The sequence below is a fragment of the Saimiri boliviensis genome, chromosome 3 (assembly GCF_048565385.1).
Source record: "Saimiri boliviensis isolate mSaiBol1 chromosome 3, mSaiBol1.pri, whole genome shotgun sequence".
Taxonomy (NCBI): Eukaryota; Metazoa; Chordata; class Mammalia; order Primates; family Cebidae; genus Saimiri; species Saimiri boliviensis.
The window spans coordinates 146480749-146500447 of NC_133451.1; the positions used below are offsets into that span (position 1 = coordinate 146480749).

The 19699-nt window shown below is 35.5% G+C and overlaps 1 protein-coding gene across 6 annotated transcripts in view; it reads left to right on the plus strand.

Moving 5' to 3' along the window:
- INPP4B (inositol polyphosphate-4-phosphatase type II B) overlaps positions 1–19699 on the plus strand; it is an 871737-nt gene that overhangs the window by 131008 nt on the left and 721030 nt on the right. For all 6 annotated transcript variants that reach the window (XM_074396868.1, XM_074396869.1, XM_074396867.1 and 3 more), the window contains one exon: positions 12235–12297. The gene's annotated coding sequence lies outside the window, so the exon portion shown is untranslated. The remainder of the gene's footprint in view (positions 1–12234; positions 12298–19699) is intronic.

Genomic DNA, 19699 nt, shown 5'->3' on the forward strand with positions numbered 1-19699 from the left:
GTGATTAGTTTGAGCAAAGGGTCAACAAAAGGTGCTTGTAGCATTTCTTAAATATAATGTATTATTTCAGTTACATTGTGAATACTTAAAATAACATATTATTTTTCTTTCATTGCTTTTAATCTAATGAGCTTATGAGTTATTTGAGCCTCCTGCACTGATGCTAAAGTTTCTCTATTATTGATGTCTTTTCTAGGCTCTTAATTTTTTTTTTCTTTCTGTTTTTGGGGGATGTGTGTGGTGCTTCTGTCTTTTCACTTTTTGTGGTGGTGCTGTGGTGTGTGTATACCACTATATTACATTGACAATTTTTCTTGATATTTCAGTCTAATTTATTTCAATATAAATCTCTAAGAGATAAATATATTCATTTTATATAACTTCAATATGGTTATTACACCTAACAAAATTAACTCATTACCATCTAATGCCCATTCTATAAGCAAACATTTCATCTTTTCCTATTGGACAAATTCTAAACAATTGCTTTCCTTGATACCATATGCTCAAGTAAATTAATATTCTTATCTTACTTAGCTCATATATTGGAAAATCATTCAAGAACCAATGCAAAAAGATAAAGTGATAAAGAAATTTCATAATTTCTATCAAGATATGGGTACTAGAATTGCATTAAAATAGTGAAAATCACTTACCAACACAGAATTTTGGCTTAATTTAAAAACTGAAATAAGATGGATTTTCTTTTGCATTAATTTACTGATTTTGAAGTTTATTTGGTTGTTTAAAGAGGATATTTCTCTTTGTTTGAGGGTTTTATTTTGTTATTATATTTGGTTTTGGATATTGTTGATGGTGATTGTTTTAGCCAGAAGCAAGAATCCTGTATTACTAAGTCATCTTTCTGGAACTTCTTCAGGACAGCTTATACAAAAAGGAAGAAATCCCTAGGGCAACTTATAGTGAATACCTGATAACTAAGAAAACCTGAGAAGAATCTACAAAAGACTTAAGATGAGCATTGTGAATACAGCAGATAGGATTTTGAGAAAATAGTAGACCTCTACTATTGATCTTTTAACTTAGGAATCCTCATAGACATTTACAAGGCTACATGCCAGAGCTAAAATATGTCAGTTCTGCCTGTTATTTCCAAGTGACGTCATTTGTAGATACGTGCAGAATACAGAACCTTTGAAACAACTAATGTTGCAGACAGCCCTTGGAATCTAATATGTTTATAAAAAGAGAAGCTTTTGTTTGAAGGCCTCGATAATTAACTTATAAAAATTAAATAATATTCTAGGCAGAAAAGCTGATAAGAGAGTGAAGCACTCAATACTATTAAGTATAATATACACTAGAACGCTTAGTGGTAAAAAAAAAAAAAATTACAAGAGTAAGTTTCATAAAAATTAGGGAAATAAATTAGTTGAAATAAGAATTAAGAAAGCCCCAGTTTAGAGGACGATATATCATCTAAAGCAGATTTCTTAAACTTTAATATGCCTTCCAATTAACTGTAGTTCTTGTTGAAGAATTTGATTCAGCTGGTCTGAGGTGGAGCCTGGAATCTGTAGTTCTAACAAACTCCAGGGGATGGTGATGCTGCCAATTTATGAATCACTGTTGAGTATAGGGGTCTAGACTCTTGGAATTTCACTTTGGCAATGGTGTGAGATAGAATATAAGAAAATATGTAATAAAATAAATAAAATGCAATTCAGAGAATAGTGGTGGATGTATGTGTGTGCGGCGGTTGTTGCAATGTATATAATATACATAAATTTCTTTAAGCTCTTAGGTGATAATAACTATTATTAATAAATTCAAGATACAGTATGTTTAGAATTCTAATTAATGGATGAAAATATAGAAAATGGGCCGGGCGCGGTGGCTCAAGCCTGTAATCCCAGCACTTTGGGAGGCCGAGGTGGGTGGATCACGAGGTCAACAGATCGAGACCATCCTGGTCAACATGGTGAAACCCCATCTCTACTAAAAATACAAAAAATTAGCTGGGCATGGTGGCGTGTGCCTGTAATCCCAGCTACTCAGGAGGCTGAGGCAGGAGAATTGCCTGAACCCAGGAGGTGCAGGCTGCGGTGAGCTGAGATCGCACCATTGCACTCCAGCCTGGGCAACAAGAGTGAAACTCCGCCTCAAAAAAAAAAAAAAAAAAAAAAAAAACACAAAACAAAAAAAAAGAAAATATAGAAAATAGCAAAGACATTAAAAAAAAAAAAACAGAATTTGTGGTGGGTGGAACATACATTTAAAGTAAAACGAGAAACTTCACAATAAAAAGTAAGAATACATTCCAATAATAATGTAACCAGGATTTTTTCTTGGGTGCTGGTGAGACACAGCTCCCCCGAGAAAATGTTGTGGGTTCTTGGCCTTCTATCTATTAAAAGATAAGTGATGAGATCACCGCAGGTGTGCCATATGCTTGTAAAAGTAAATATTAGACCCAAGAAGGGTTGCAGAAAGGTGATTTTATTTAGGTAGAGAAAAGAGAAGGAAAGGAGAAGAAGAGAAAGACTTCCACAAAGAATATGGAAGGTGATTCCAGAGGGGAAATCCAGCCAGGTGTGTGGACATGGACTTTTATCCTGAGAGGAACCCCCACCTTCTCCAAGACCCTGGGCCAATGAAAGGAGTTCCTTAGAACTTCTGCTGGAGTGATTGACTTTTACTAGTTTCTTCCTATATCCAGGAAATTCAAACATAAACCGTTAAGTCTCCTGGATGGAGAGAGATGGGGGGTGGGGGTGGGGCATGGAGCTGGAAAATTCTTTCCCTTAAAACTACACCCCTCCTGGACCCGGAAAGAGAACACATTCCCTCAGTAAGACATAAGGACAAAATTTGTGTTAGACTAAGTGGTGCACACATGGAAAGAACAGAGTCACATTAACGCAGCTGAGAAGTCAAAGGATCAGGTTTGGTGCCAGCTCCCTGCCTTCAAATCTTATCTTTGCTTGATGGCTGTGGCTCAGGCAACATGGTAACCAAACTGTGCTTCAGCTTCCTCATCTATGAAATGAGGCTAACAGTGTAACCCACCAAGAAGGTTGTTATGAGTATTTAGTACGCAAGACAGCAACTGAGAACAATGCCTGGCTTATGAAGGTTTATTTTTATTATTCCAATAATAATAGTAAGTTCCTTCTAAAAACTTAAGTCTAACAGATTTAAAGGATAGTTCTCAAAGATAGAGCTGGCTTGGCAAGGTGACTCACACTGTAATCCCAGCATTTTGGGAGGCCAAGGTGGGTGGATCACTTGAGGTCAGGATGGCGAAACCCCATCTCTACTAAAAATAAAAAAAAAAATTAGGCAGGCATGGTAACAGGAGCCTGTAATCCCAGCTACTTGGGAGGCTGAGGCAGGAGAATCACTTGAACCTGGGAGATGGAGCTTGCAGTGAGCGGAGATCACATCACTGCACTCCAACCTGGGTGGCAGAGCAAAACCCAGTCTCAAAAAATAGATATATAAACAAACGAATAAATAGAAGCTTTCTTGAGTCCATGTTGCTGCTAAATTCCCTATGGGAGAAAAATGGGGCTATTTATTGAAATAAACAACAGTGAGTAAAAAATTATAACCAAAAATGAAATTATCATTGATATTAGAATATATTATTTAGAGAAAGATGTTGTCATCAACTAAATAAAAAATCTGATTATTAAAATTTAAAATGTAAGGCTAGAATTGAATTATTCTTAGGATTCAGCCTCTCCATATGCTTTAAAAATGGGATTTAGCTTTGTTACTTTTGTTATTTTACTTCTTCCTTTCTTCTGGCCTGGATTAAGCATATATTTTTAAATACCTGGTCCTTGATTATTACTTTTGTAGTTGTTTATTATTGATGATTGATTTAGGTATAATTATAATTCACTAAAGAAAAAGTTTTTCTATCTTATTGCTTGTAGACAGAAACAAAGAGGTGTTTATTATATTTCTTTTTAGATTTATATTTTCTTTCCAAAGTTTAAATGAAGACACTTCTAAAAACCTGCAATTATAAACATTTGCTTTGTGTTTCTCTTTTCTTAAAAAAATAAATGTTTCATAAACTTAATAGGCAAGAGAAATTTAGATAGGAATCCAATTGTCAGAATATTCAGTGTTTACAAAAGGAAATAATTTCAGAGGTCAGGCATAGTACTGAAAGTCTGACTCTGGGTGTTTCCTGGCTAAAGTTGCCCAATAAGAATTTCTCAAACATATGACTGTTAAGTATACAAATACACTTTAAAATTGAATAGCCATATATTCTGTGATAATTTAACCATACACAAAAAATGATTAAATAATCTGAGGAGAAATATAAGTCAAAAATATTTAAAACAAAATGTATTGTAGGGAAAGACTGATGTTCTGTCTTCAGGTGTAGCCCTGAAAGGTCGGTTCTCCAATTATCACTAATTGGATAATTAGTAGCAGTGCTAATGAAGAACACCTGCAAATTGAAATTTGCCCTTTAATTTCTTATGGACTATCTTTAAAATCAGGAATTATTTAAAAAATCAACCGGCATGGTGGCTCATGCGAGTAATCCCAGCACTTTGGAAGGTCCAGGTGGGCAGATCACCTGAGGTCAGGAGTTTGAGACCAGCCTTACCGACATGGTTAAACCCCATCTCTACTAAAAATACAAAATTATCTGGGCATGGTGGCGCATGCCCTGTAACCCCAGCTACGTGGGAGGCGGAGGCAGGAGAATCATTTAAACCTGGGAGGCGGAGGTTGCAGTGAGCTGAGATGGAGTCCTTGCCCTTAGTGGATATATTCCGAGTATGGCAAGTTTCTTTTTATACTTCATGGCTTGTCGTTTCATATTCTACTAGGCGTCTTTTGATAAACAGAAGTTTTTAATTTATATGCAGTCAAATTTATAATGTTTTCCCTTGCTGGTTACGACTTATATGCTGTTTAAGAAATCACTGTCTGCCCCAAAGGGAAAGATATTTTCTTCTAAAAGCTTTATTATTTTGTCTTGAACCTGTACATGCGCAACCTTCTGGAATTGATTTTTGTATATTTAGGAGTCAGGATTTACTTTTTCCCTACAAATGAGTATATAATTCATTCAGCACAATTTAGTAAAGAAATTTCCTCTTCTCTACTGTTCTACGTTGTCAAACTTGCCGTAATTTACATGTGTAATTTTGATGTTATAACTTGTGTGAGTTTCTTTCTGGACTTTCTCTTTTGTTTCATATATCTATTTGTTTTGTACCAGTTACTCACTTTGTTAATTACAAAAGCTTTATAAGTTTTGATATTTGGTAATTTAAGAATTCTAGTTTTATCTTCCTTGGCTAATCTTGGCCCTTTACATTTCTGTACAAATGTTAGCTTGTTAATTTTTATATTAAAGACTACTGGGATTTTGGTTGTGATTAATATGAATGTAAAGATTAATTTGAGAATTGACATCCTTATAATATTGAGTCTTCCAATATATGAGCATGATGGATTTCTCATTTATTTTTGTCTGCTTTATTTTTTCTAAATAATATTTCATATATTTTTTGGTGTAGATATGAACATCTTTTGTTAGATTTATTCTGAGTATTTGAGATTGTTAATTCTATTTTAAATGCTACAGTTCTTTTTATTTGTTATTGTATGGTAGCATAACTTATGTGCAATGACTGAATTCAGTAACATTGCTAAATTTACTAATTAAATCTAATAGTTTTCTATGGACTCTTTAAAAACAATATTTTCACTTTAAGTGTATTTCATTTATTAAAATGAATTAAAATTATTGTTTTCACTGATATTTCTATTGAAAATAAAATTAGAATTTTTATTTTTAAATATTAATAGAATAATATTAACTCACAGTGAAAAGAAAAGTTGGAGTGTAGATGCGAGTGTGGGATAGTTCATCAGCATTTGAGTAGATGCTGGAAAGGCTGGAACCATTGCCTCTTCTCAGCCTTCATAAGCATAACTTCAGTAAATAAGTCTGCCATTTGGTCTTTACTTTCTATATCTGTAAAATAATGATACTGTACTACATATATTTAAGTTCCTTTTTTATCTGAGATGGATGACTAACTTTTTGCTACATGATTGTGCTTCAGACTTTCTTCCTTTTCTTTTATGGTCTTGTGACGATGAGGATAACGGGCCTCACATGACCTCATTTTGGGAAAGGGTGGTAGATGGGATGAAGTCCACCTGCACTCCACTGTCTCCTACTCAGGGTATTTGAGAACTTCTGTTGCTCCTGAATACCAAGTGTTGGCCATGGAGATGATGCAATTATGTCTCAGGTTCATCTCTTGAGACACTGTCCTCCCCTAATGCACCCTAAGTGTTCCCATATCATGTTAAATGTTGAGTGATTTTTTTTCCCCCTAAAACTCTCAAGTTCTTTTGGGTCTATTTCCTGAAAAGCCATCTGCTAGCCCTAATCCTTCTATTACTTATTCCACTTTCTTCTGGGGAGTTTCACTTAGAGAGAAGGGAAATGAGGACTCCATGTTTAACCTCCTCCTCTGTTTTCCTCTTGCTCATGCTCTTGAGTCTAGGTGGTGGTTTATATTCTTTCCATCATAGCCTATGTTTTCTCCTCTTTTAACATGGCAAAAGCTCTTGATCTAGTTTTCTAAGTCTGACTTCTAATATTTGTAATGCAAACAGAAAAAGCCTTATATTCAAGATCGTTGTCTTGCTATATGGATCCAGAATTCTTGCTAGATGTCAAAATTTCAAGTGCCCTTTTCTTCTTTTATTTATCTTGTAGCAAACCTGATCTTTTTAGAGGAAAATGTTATGCCTGACAGAAAGCTGAGGTCAGACAGCTAAACGCAAAAGGATTGCATTTAGCTATATTTCCAAACAACAGCATCCTTGTTATCCTTGTTATATAATGTCATATTTCTCATGTTATTTTCTTTTCTGCTTCTTTTCTATCTGACATGTCCAAATATTCTTTAAATGTAACGTGGCCATGGACACAGGGAGGGGAGCAACACACACTGGGGCCCGTCAGGGGAAGGAAAAGCATCAGAGTAAATAGCCAGGGCATGTGGGGCTTAATAGCTAGGTGATGGGTTGATAGGTGCAGCAAACCACCATGGCACATGTTTACCTGTGTAAACAGACCTGCACATCCTGCACATGTACCCTGGAACTTAAAGTAAAATTAAAAAAAAATCGATGTGGCAGCAATAAGGAATTGCTATGCAACTTCTATCATAGGACATGGAAAGATATTATGCCACGTAAGTCTGTCTACCTACATTAATAGATATTTAATATTTAGCAACTGTGCCTGTACTTAACAGAAACGTTCTTCCTATATGCCGATCACTGAGTTTAGCACAAAAGGAAAAAGGTGAGAGGCACAAGTTGTAACTGTCCTTGCAGAACTTCAAATATATCTGTGGAGGTAAGACAGCACAGGACAACCCAAGAAGGCAATATAAGTGATAGACATTGACTCTAATTGCTGTACAAGGTAGAAGAATGACAAAATCAACAGGGTCCAAAGTACCTGGAGATCACTTTCTGGAGAAGCTGTCATTAAAGCTTTGGCAGGGGAGTAAATTTGGAAGGTGCTGAAAGGTAAGAATTAAACCACAAGCAGAAGGAACAGACATAAACAGTGGAACTGGGATAGAACAATGTGGCAGCCACTAGACACTCTGCTTGACTGAGTAATAGATTATATTGAACAATGTAAAATGCATGGAATGCTTAGGAAACCTTTAAAAAATAGTATATCCAGAAGACATACTGTATAATTTTTAGCTATTTCACCCATGAGTTTCTTAAGACACAAATTGTGAAAAACTAATATAGGGTGTAAAAATGGAAAACTTTGAACCCTTAAAGCAATAGCTATAAGATACTAATGTGATGTATGAACCAGATCACCTTGCAGAAATTTCCTAGTGGAAGTGTAAGAACTGGGTAGATATCTCCTACATTTTTAATCCAAAAGGGTTGGGAGATCTGGAGATTAAAGGAAGATTTTATGAAGTGAGCTGAGGGTGGACTAGAAATATACACAAGGAGAGATGGTGTAGGGTGTTTTCCCCCTCAGCACTAGAAAGAGCGGCTTCAAGGACACTTTCCAGAGAGTTTAAAAGGTGTCCCTTGAAGTTTTGACATAGAAACAGTGGACTGGTTTCTGATTAATTCAAAGAGCAAAGATTAGGTAGTGAGCAGCTTACGGAAGAGCAAAGTAAAGATTCTGAGTGGGAATTCATTCATTTTTTCAGGGCTTTTCAGTTTCCTCTGGCAGAGAGTTTGGGCCACAAATAGGAAAGAGCTGTCATGTTCTCCTAGTTATTTTCTTTAAGGCTTTCCAGCTGCTGAACTGGTCTCAGCTGACTAGTGGCTTGTGGCTAGAGTAAGTAATAAAGTGAGACGGTATGACCCGCATCAAGCATAATGCAGGTGAAAGATCTCCAGTGACTGGAGGTGGTGAACCAGGAAAAGCTCCAGCTGGGAGAGAATCACCTTTGTGCCTGCCCCAAAGAATGAGCCTTCTTGCTTAGTGACCAGCAAGTAAGCACTTTGCTGCTGCTTTTACCTCTTCGTTCTCCATCTTTCCTTTTTCACTCCACTGCCGTATTCCAGAGGAGTCAGTATCCAAGTTTCACTAGCTGGAGAAGAAGAACATGGGGGAAAAGTAGGGACCAACAAATTCCTTTCCATCTGCTATTGGCTTCCATTTGCAGCAGATTCTAGCTACAGGAGATTGTTAAAACTGTCAGTCAGTCTGTCACGTGCAGCTGAGTGTTCTGCTTTCTAAATTGAGAATGTGTTTGATGAGCTAGCAGGGGTTCCCAACCCCCAAGCCGTGGACAGATAACTGTCCGTGGCCTGTTAGGAACTGGCTCTCACAGCTGGAGATAGAGGTGGACAAGCAAGCTCCACCTCCTGAGCAGCCAACTCCTGTCACATCAGCTGCGGCATTAGATTCTCAGAGGAGCATGAACCCTCTTGTGAACTGCATGCACAAGGGATCTAGGTTGTGTGCTCCTTATGAGAATCTAATACAAATAGCTGATGATCTGGAAACTGTTCTACCTCCCCCATATTCAGAAAAAAATTGTCCTCGTGTCAAAATGTTTGAGGACTATCAAAGTAACCAGAATATTTTTTTTAAGTTCTAAGTGATCAGAGTCTAGGTAGTGGCCTGATTCTGGTTGGCTAAAGACATATGTTGTTATTATTATGTTATTAGTTCTTTCTTTGGCATAACACATTACCATTGAGTAGCTTAAAACAAGAGAAATTTAGTGTCACATTTCTGGAGGCTAGAAATTTAAGAGCAAGGTGTCTGCAGAGCCATGCTCTCTCTGGAGGCTCTAGAGAAGAATCTGTTCAATGCCTTTCTCTTAGTTTCTGATGTTTCTGGCATTCCTTAGCTTGTCAGTTTATCACTCCAATTTCTGCCTCTCCTGTCATATGGCACTCTGTGTGTGTGTGTGTGTGTGTGTGTGTGTGTGTGTGTGTGTGTGTCTTTGTGTTCACATGGCATTCTCTTCTCCATGTATGTTCATCCCTGTGTCTCATCTCTTCTTATAAGGTTACCAATCATTAGATTAAAGGGCCACCTTATTCTGGTTTAACCTCATCTTAATTTACATCTTAATTGCATCTGCAAAGACTTCCTTTCCAAATGAGGTCATATTCAGGGTAGGACTTCAACTTATCTGTCAGGAGCACGTAATTTAATGCACAACAGACGTTATGCGGATTTTGGTCTACTTGATGCCTGCACCTGGAGTTGGGGATTGTTGGTGCGAATCAAAGCCCCTTTTAATTTTTTTGTTTAGGAAATGTATATGCGGTACTCTTTCAAAATATCTGAGGTTCTGAGTCTGAAACAGTGTTGTTTCTTAGTCAAGTCCAATCAGGGCTCAGCTGTTGGAAATGCCACTTTATATTTTGTCCGTTTTCCTCCCAGGGCTGTTACTGTTTCTCTTCTTTGACATCCTCTGAGCGTTTTAACAGTAAGTTGAGAAGACTCCCAATGGGTACTGTGAGTGGACCTCCTGTTAATCAGGACTCCATTTTTTTTATGCTTCCAGTTTTTGTATGCATTGCCCCACCTTCCTGGAAAGACATACCTGCTTACCTGCCTGTTAAGCTTAGTACTTCAGAGTTCTCTTTTGTGAAATTTTCTTAGACCAAACAGTGCTGTCAGCCATGTGCACCAGTTTCACTATTCTGACTAATTTTTTGGGGAGACAGGGGGCAGGGTCTCATTCTGCTGCCCAGGCTGGAGCACAGTGCTGCAATCTCGGCTCACTGTAGCCTCTGCCTCCTGGTCTCAAGTGATCCTCCCATCTCAGCCTTTCAAATAGCTAGGACTACAGGTATGCACCACCACACCTGGCTAATTTTTGTTTTTGTAAAGAAGAGGCCTTGCCATGTTGCCAAGGCCCCTGACTGATATTTTAAGACTGCACCCAAAACCTAAAATGCAATATATATATATATATATATATATATATATATATATATATATAGAGCAATATATATATAGCAATATATATATATAGCAATATATATATATATAGCAATATATATATATATAATTATGTTTTAAATCCTTTTCTGACTCCAGAATATTCTTTTAATACTTTCTGCTCCTTCAAAACTCTACGTGTTATCTAATGATGATATTTTTGCCAATTACATGAAATAATTGTCCATAGATGTGTTTCCTCCACTAAACTGTGCTTTTCTTGAGCCTCTCTTTGTTTACTGGTTTCTTCAGTCTACCACAGACCTTGGCTTGCAGTGGGGGCTCACCAGGTGTTTTCTGAATTGGATCAAGTGTTCTAAGAGTAGACAAGGGCCAGTTGCTTTAAGTGAGTCTTGAAGTATATCACAATTTCTTGAAGGATTTCTTCAAGCCAGAGTTCTCAGCAAAATCAAGGGGGGCCTTGATTTTGGGGCCTCCAAAATGCAGTGGAGCAGTTGACAGTTTACTAATCTTTTTGAAACACTACTATTCAATCTTTCTCACCAACCTGCCTGAAAGACCCAAAATGACTCTTTATTCCTTTGTCATCATAGAGTCTAACTGATACATAGGCGAAGTAGGTAATGTCCAGTATGATATGATTTAATCATGTTATTGTATGGCTCACTAGGGCAGTGATTCTCAGTGGAATAGTAAGTTTTTTTTATTGTTCTTTAAAGAGCAATGATAGGAATAATAATGATGATATTATATTGGATAATCGTTTCTCAGGCTTAGCTTGATAGTTGCTATGTTCTCTATCTGTATTTATCTCAATTATCAGCACCATGGATAGGAAAAATTGTCATTCTCATATACAAATGAAAAACGAAGACTTACAGAATTTATTTGCCCAAAATCAGACAATTGGTAAGATGTAGTGATTACAGTTATATCACTATTCTTATGACTGCTTTAGTCAATTAATCAATGTTGTTTTAAATTGTTAACATCTTATCTTCAGCCAAATAACTTTCTTAAGGGGTGAATTTAAAATTCTTATCTATCTATGTGATAGTCCTTGCTGGAAAGCTTTGGCTCAGGCTTGAATTTTGTATCTTCCAATCTGAACATTCAGATAATGATGCAATAAAATCTTTTATAGGATACTCCTCAAGATTGTTATACGTTAAGGGAGGGAATAAGATATATTTTCATAACTTTTGACTTCGATAAAGTACTTTCCTCCTCGTCGCAGCATAGAAAAGCTCTGAAATTGCATCTCATAAGGAAGGTAATCTGCAATTATTTACAGTTATCCCACAATATCTCATTTTATTACTTTGTGGAAAGACTCAAACTTTCATGAATATTTTAAAACCCATGCTCACTAGTAGTGGAAGGAAAGTCAGTTTAGGTAATTTCAAATTCCATTTCAGTCCGTTGTATTCCAAGTAAATGTTCTGTCTTGACATGGCTTACATCTTGTCTCTTGAAATGATCAAAGCTAATGCCTTTCTTGCTCGAGTGCCAGTCTTGTTCACATGTGAGAGAAGAAAGAGAAGCAAAGAAAACAGGGCTGAGTGTCTGCTGCAGTCACCCATGTTCTCAGCTGCAGGGGAGAAAGGACATTTGGGGAAGTGATTTGGCATTTAAAACAAGTGGTTCCTGAGGCAGCTGCTGAATGGAGCTGAATATTTTGTTAAATGATTTTCTTCTCTGACCTTTATTACTAATGAATCTTCTTTAAGAAGCATTTAAAAAGGAAAAAAAGAAAGGTTGTTTTTATTAATCTTCTTTCTCTTTTCCCGTAGAACCCAAAGAAATGGTGTTACTTGGCGAGAGATCTTCTGTCTTTTATGAAAAATTAGAAAAAGGTAATGCTTATTTTGAATTGGTATTTTTTTCAGTCTGTATAACTCTGATACGTGAAACTAGTTGGCTTTCCTTGATTATTGATTTTAGATATTGAATTATCCATCAAAAGTAAATTACCTGAAAAGTCAAGGGAAGGCTTTACGATGATCATCAGATTGAACAGAACATTTTTAGATAAATAATAGCTTTTCAAAACATTGTGGGTAATGGTTAATTTTCTGATACCATTTTGAAATTTACCTTAATATGTAAATAGGATCTTGGCTGTAAGATTGCAGTCTCTTCGGAAAGAACTCCAATTGGTTTATCATATTTACAAATGCTAGGTGATAACAGCATTAGACGCTTGTTAAGGTACAATGAGATTCTTTTTCCTCTATGTAGCATTAGTCAGATGACTTTATGTATTTTTTGAATATACAAAAAATTTCAATATAAATTACTAGAAAATGTCATCAAGCTTTATGAAGACATCCTCATACAAAATACATATTTTCTTTGGAAAGATTGAATTATATCGTACAGTTGTTGAATAGCATGCCTGATTATGCTTAACAGATTGCATATTTAGTTGCTAAATTTTCAAATCGCTATGTGATTTATTTACATATGTTGTCCTAAGAATATGAAAACTCATGCAAATATTCTAATGATATATGCATGTATACAAAGTGAGTATAGCTGCAGATAAATAAGGCGTGTATGTTTTATAAATAAAGCTATATCAAAAGAGATTTTTAAAGAAAAGTTTCAGACAGTTTAGAATTTTGAAGGGAACTGGGCACATCTATTGAGTTATATCTACTTATATAGCTATGAATATGTTATGACACTGTATGTTCATGAACATATATAAAATTTTAATGAAATGTATGTTTTCATATTAACTAGAATTGACTGGGTTTTGTTTTGATAAATTGCTGAATTTCTAAAAATAAATGAGTACTGAAATAAAGGTAGCATTTAAATTTAATGGACATCAGGAGAAAACTCGTTTCTGAAATTTGATTTGCAGTTGCGCAAAAATATATTGTTAAATTTGAATTACAAATGTGCTTACAAATGTGATGTATTTCTACTTATTTCTGGCTTCTACTGAATTCTTCAAAATAGGTGTAAACTCCTTGAGAAAATAGTTTCTTTCCCTAGGAAATTTTTGAGTTATAGTCACTCTATCCAAGTTTTATCTATACTGAAATGTTAATTAAAATTAAACTATTATTAAATTAAATTAAATTTTACATAGAACTATTAATATTGATTCCCCAAATAGGGACATTATAGAGAAAACAAATACCTAGACAATATGTGGAAGAGGCTGAAGCTGAGCTGTGTGATGTAGGCATATGGAGATAAAAGATAGAAAGTGCTTGCTGTAAGAAGGCACAGTAAAGAGAGAAAGAGAAATATCCTGAATGAAATGAAGCCAATGAGGAAGGTCAGGGATCCATGTGCTTTAGAATATAAATAAGGCATGTAGGGAGCACAGACTCTCCAGGATGCATTTATGTGAATGTTTCTTTTCTCAGAGGTATATATGCACTAATAAGCTCATCTTTAGGCTTTTATTTTACTTAAGCTATGTATGACCTTATTTTGAAGTGAATATAGCAAAGAAAGACTTGGAGTAAGGAAAAGTAACTCTGATTCATGGGAAAGAATTTTTAGCATCAGTGTTCTCAGAGTAATAAAATTTGTTGTTGTTGTTGTTTTTTCATTATGAAAATAAAGTCACCATTCTGTGTATTGCCGAAGTCCAAGAGCTTTAGCATGGTAAAACTGCCAAGGTGATTATGATCCAAGATATGTGTGTTGCTGTGAAGGATGGAAGTGAGGTATGGAGGAGGAGCTAGGGACATTCGTGTCATTATCTCTCTCTGTTGGTCCTATAGATTTGTTGAATTGGGGGTGTTTGCGATCTTACAAAACTCTTATCAATAAGATAATACATGCTAACATACTAAGATGATCTCAGATGCCTATTATCTCAGATGGAATATGTGCATTTAAATGTCAGTTTTTTGAATAGTGGAAGTTTAAGGCATGCTAGTGAAGGTGCTATTTTTAAACAAATGGAACCATTCACCTTTTCTGAATGATACATGATGACTAAGACATTCATTTTGTGTAGGATTAATTCTGGCGATGGGCTCAGTGTGCAATCTGTTGGATTCACAGGCATTTTTATGTGTGCAGATACCTGTGAGTTCTACATTTGACTCTTTAGAAAAGGACATTTAAACAACTTTTCATGTAGTGTTTTAATGTAAAGTTATTGGTTATAAGTTACAGTTACAATATTCTTAATTTTGTCATCCAAAGACAGAGGCAACTTCAATTAGTCAGGTTAAAATATCTTTAAATATACATAGGATTACATGTAGAAATAGAGACTGTTACTCTGTTCAATTTTTACATAGGTTTATATGTCCTGGAAATAAATCGAATTTCAATTAAGAAAATTTCATGACTGTAATTTATTTTTATTATGTAGGAATATTAAATTTTATTCTCACATATATTTAATTTTTCTGGAGGAAATTGAAAGGGATATTAAGAATTCAGCAATTCTTTGGTGTACTATAATTTAGGCTTACATAAACACATTTTTGAAAATTGAAAATAAACTGGGTTATAAGGCTACTCTATAGGGTTACTTATGTTCAAGGACATTAAGAAATAGTAAATATATGTTTTAAATATTGGTTTTATTTGGTTTATTATTTGATGTCCAGAATGATATAGATATGATATATATTGAGATTTAAAAGGATAAAAATCTTGTGATATTTTAAGAGCTTATTACAGATTGTTTTCTATTATTTATTGCATACTTATAATAATTGAAAGTACAGCATCATAACTTGCAGGTTGATTAATAAGTTAATGACCATGCATTTAAATGAGAGAAATAGTTTAAGGTTGGTGATGGAAAGTACCTGTAAATCTCACAATGCCCAGATCAGGTTCTGTGTCTGATATATGCTATACAATGCTTTACAATAGGGTAGTTATAACATCACTCTTAGTATGCTCCCAAAGAGTATTTAAACAGCAAATCAGAGAATAAATCATTGAACATTTTTGTGGAGAAGTGATTAAAAACTATTAAAGAAGAATTTACATGAAAAAGAGCTATAATGATAGTTTTTAAGACTGGTTTTTGTGTTTTTTATGATTTTTGTTATTTGCAAAAAGCTTTTGGTCTTCTTAACCCTTCTGAGTATTAGTTTCTGTGCAATATTTCATCCTTTTGAAATTCTCAAGACTATAAACCATAGTATTGTCTAGAATCAGCTCCTGCTACTATTCAAGTTCTTCCATCAATTCCTCACCTGTTTCTTACCTTATTTATGTCTCTCTTAATACCAAATACTCCAAACATTCTTGTCTTTGCTTGGGCTTAAAGCTCTACTTCGAATGTCCAGTCTTCTTTCTCCTTTATTCCAAAAACGATATAACCTTAAAACTTCTCTTTAAGATGCTTTCAGATACTTTTATTATGTTACAACTATCTTTCTTCTTTAGTCAGGCTACATTCACTCACACTTAGACGTGATATCTGTCATACTGTCATTGATTTGCATATTCTGGTATATTTTTGTGTGTATACGTGTGTGTGTAATTTGGTATTCTATATAAAGGTGCACACACAGACACCAATTTTTTTCTTCAATATAATTGTAAAAAAGATCTTTCTGCCAGCCACTTCTACTTTTTCTTATGAGTAAAGCTGGCAAATTTTCAGTGAATGAGCTCCTTGAATCTCCAGGATTCCCATTAAAGGTATATTTAAAAGACTAAAAGATCTCTTTGAAAGAAGGAAGTCATAATTTAGCTATGTTTTATATTAATTAGGACTACCTGGAGAACCCACTCTGCTTTTATGACATCTTTTTAATATGAATAAAATCTAAATTTCAATCAACTAATTTATAACACCATTGTATGAACATTTTCTCTTCACCAAGAGGAGACGGCCTAATTCTATCACTCATTGGCTTTGTGCCACTCTATACATCATTGCAGAAAAAATCTAACCTGACCTACCCAACAGAGTCATTTTTGTGCAAGAGCATATACTCCGCTCTATGGTAGAGTCTCTCTAGGCTAAGATCCTAAAAATACTTAAATTCCCAGTATGGAAATGGAGTAGGATCATAATTTAGAAAGTTGAGAAGAAATTAGGCTTATTGGGGTTGGGGAAAAACCTTTGGGAACTGGGGCTCTCCGAGAATTGGCAATTCCCAGTAAAGGACTAAAGTCTTTGACAAAATTGGTTCCTTTAAGGCTTTAGCAGATCGGCTCATTTTTAGTTCTGGTTTTGCAGCACTAAGATTACCTTGAAAGGAAAGGCAAAGTGGATGGGCTACAAATGATTGATAACATGAAATGTTCACTAGATTTCACAAGTATACATGTCAATATGAATGTATGTTTGTTCTTTTATTTCTGTCTCTATATATGCATGTACACACACACACACACACACACACACACAGAGTTGGCCCTTCATTTTCATGGTTTTAACATCCACAGATACAGCCAACTGGAAATAAAAAATATTTGGAAAGAAACAATTAAAAAAATATAAATTAAAAGACAATGCAGTATCACAACTATTTACATAGCATTTGCATTGTAGTAGGTATTATAATCTAGATAAAATGTCTGGGAGGATGTGCTTAGGTTATATGCAGAGACTATGCCATTCTGTATAAGGGACTTGAACATCAACGTATTTTGATACATTGAGTAAGAGGAATCCTGGACCGGTACCCCACTGGATAATGAGAGATAGCTGTATATATTTTTAATGCATTTGATGTTTTAAAAAGCATGCCACTAGATGTCAGCAGCAACCTCCTAGGGTTCCGGTGACCTTAATTTGCTAACAATAAAACATGATGCTCTTACCTGAGAATAGTAGGTACTGAATTTGAAAGTTTAAGAACTTTTTTTTTTTTTTTTTTTTTTTTTTTTTTTGGCGGTATAAGGAGTAGGAGTCCAGACATAAAATATTTTGGAATTATTTTCTAAGCCAGTTTCGGTTCACATGTAACAAGTTTTTACTTCCAGTATTCTCTGCATCAGTGAGATGGTAATGAAAAATTATGGTGAACTTGAGTAATTTGTCAGAAATTGTACCTGACCCCAGAGCTCAAAACTTCTGCTTCAATGCTTTATGATTCATTTATCCCACCGTTGGATGAATATTTGTGCTTTAGGTTTGTTTCATTCTGCTTTTGTAAAAGCATTTGGTGCTATAGCCCTTCAGAAGATTGTGTAGTATTAATTTTTCAGCATTCACATCTGTGCCCTCTTAGTAATTACTGTCTTTAATATTTTTTTCTTACTAATTTCTAAACTTTCCTGAATCTCTGTTCTGTTGTTACAAGGTTCTCAACTTTTGGATAGATACCACAGAGTATTACAAATGTTTGCTCATGAGTTGACAATATAATCTTGAAATAAGAAAAAAAACTATATTTTCTATGAGTTATAGTACATATAATTTTTTAGTCCTTAAGAATAAATAAAGATATCTCAAATTTTTTTCAGAAATGAGTAAGAAAATTGTAGGCCAGGTGCAATGACTCATGCCTGTAATCCTAGCATTTTGGGAGGCCAAGGCATGCAGATCATTTGAGACCGGAAGTTTGAGACTAGCCTGGGCAACATGGCAAAACCCTATTTCTACTAAAAATACAAAAATTAGCTGGGCATGATGCTGGGCACCTGTAGTCCTCAGGAGACTAAGTTGGAAGGATCACTTAACCCCTGGGAGGTCAAGGCTATAGTGAACTGTGATCAATGCCACTGCACCAGCCTGGGTGACAAAGACAGACCCTGTCTCAAAAAAAAAAAAAAAAAAAAAAAAATAAGGAAACTGTAGTAGTGGCCAACATTCAGTAGATACTAATAATGTTATTTTAAATAATACCATTAATTTTTTTATAAGGTTAGGTTCACATTAGCAGGAAGATTCAGTCTAATTTGTTGGATCGTAGGCATGAGTTGGAAATCAGTCAGCTGGGAGTGGTGGCTCACACCTGTAATCCTAGCACTTTGGGAGTCTGAGGCAGGTGGATCACCTGAGGTCGGAAGTTCAAGACCAGCCCAACCAACATGGAGAAACCCCATCTCTACTAAAAATACAAAATTAGCCAGGTGTGATGGTGCATGCCGGTAATCCCAGCTATTTGGGAGGCTGAGGCCGGAGAATCACTTGAACCTGGGAGGCGGAGGTTGCAGTGAGCCAAGATTGTGCCATTTCACTCCAGCCTGGGCAACAAGAGCAAAACTACATCTTGAAAACAAACAAACAAAAACAAAACAGACAAAAAAAAAAATCAGTTACAGGTGATTGGGTGTGAGTCAACCAAAAGTGAAGCAGGTTTGTAAGTGATACAGAGAAAGGCAGAGTTGTTCCCATTTCTCTCTCTCGGGAAAAAAATCTGCCTTAAATGCATTCAAACAAAAAAAGGCTTAAGAAAAGATGTAAAGATAATTATAAAAATATTTTCTTTCTTGAAGTACATTCTACCAAGGCAAATATAAAGGTAAATGTTACATCTTTACCACATTTAAGATTTTAAAAATTATTTTAGTTGCTGTAGTGAGGTGGAGCTAACTGAGCTCATACATAGGCTAAGGAAATAATACTTCCATAATGAAGTTGTTATATTTGAAGGTTATTGGTTTAACTTCATAAGATTAACACTGAGTTTCTTAAATCTTACTGAGTTTTGCATCTCTATTTTTAAATTTAATTTATTTTTTTGAGATGGAGTTTCGGTCTTGTTGCCCAGTCTGGAGTGCAATGATGCCATCTCGGCTCACCGCAACCTCCGCCTCCCGGGTTCAAGTGATTTTCTTGTTTTGACTTCCTGAGTAGCTGGGATTACAGACATGTGCCACCACGACCGGCTAATTTTGTATTTTTTAAGTAGAGACAGGATTTCTTCATGTTGGTCAGGCGGGTCTCTTTTAGACCTACCAGTGAAAAGAACTTAGCAGGATTTTCCCCAGGATTGTGGTTGTTATTCTTTAATTATGTTTACAGGTGATGAGGCAGATATTTGAAATCATACTGCAATTACTTGGCATGAACATCAAGCTAGCACTGTGCCTTCTATTCATAAAAAGCACTTGCTCATGGCACCTATTCCCTCAATGATAAGAGTGCTAAGACTTACTGTTGAGCCTGATGCAGAAGCATGAGTTTGCTTGCTCTAGAATAGTCCAGCCTATGCTTCCCATACTTAACCCTCTGGAAGGGGTGAGGAGTGAAATCTCACTGGGGCATCTGTCTTCAGAAGGGAGAGGCTGCCATTTTAAACAAACTGTTCTAACTCCACTTAAAAAGCTACCTTCCATTTCTGTATGTATCAGTGCATT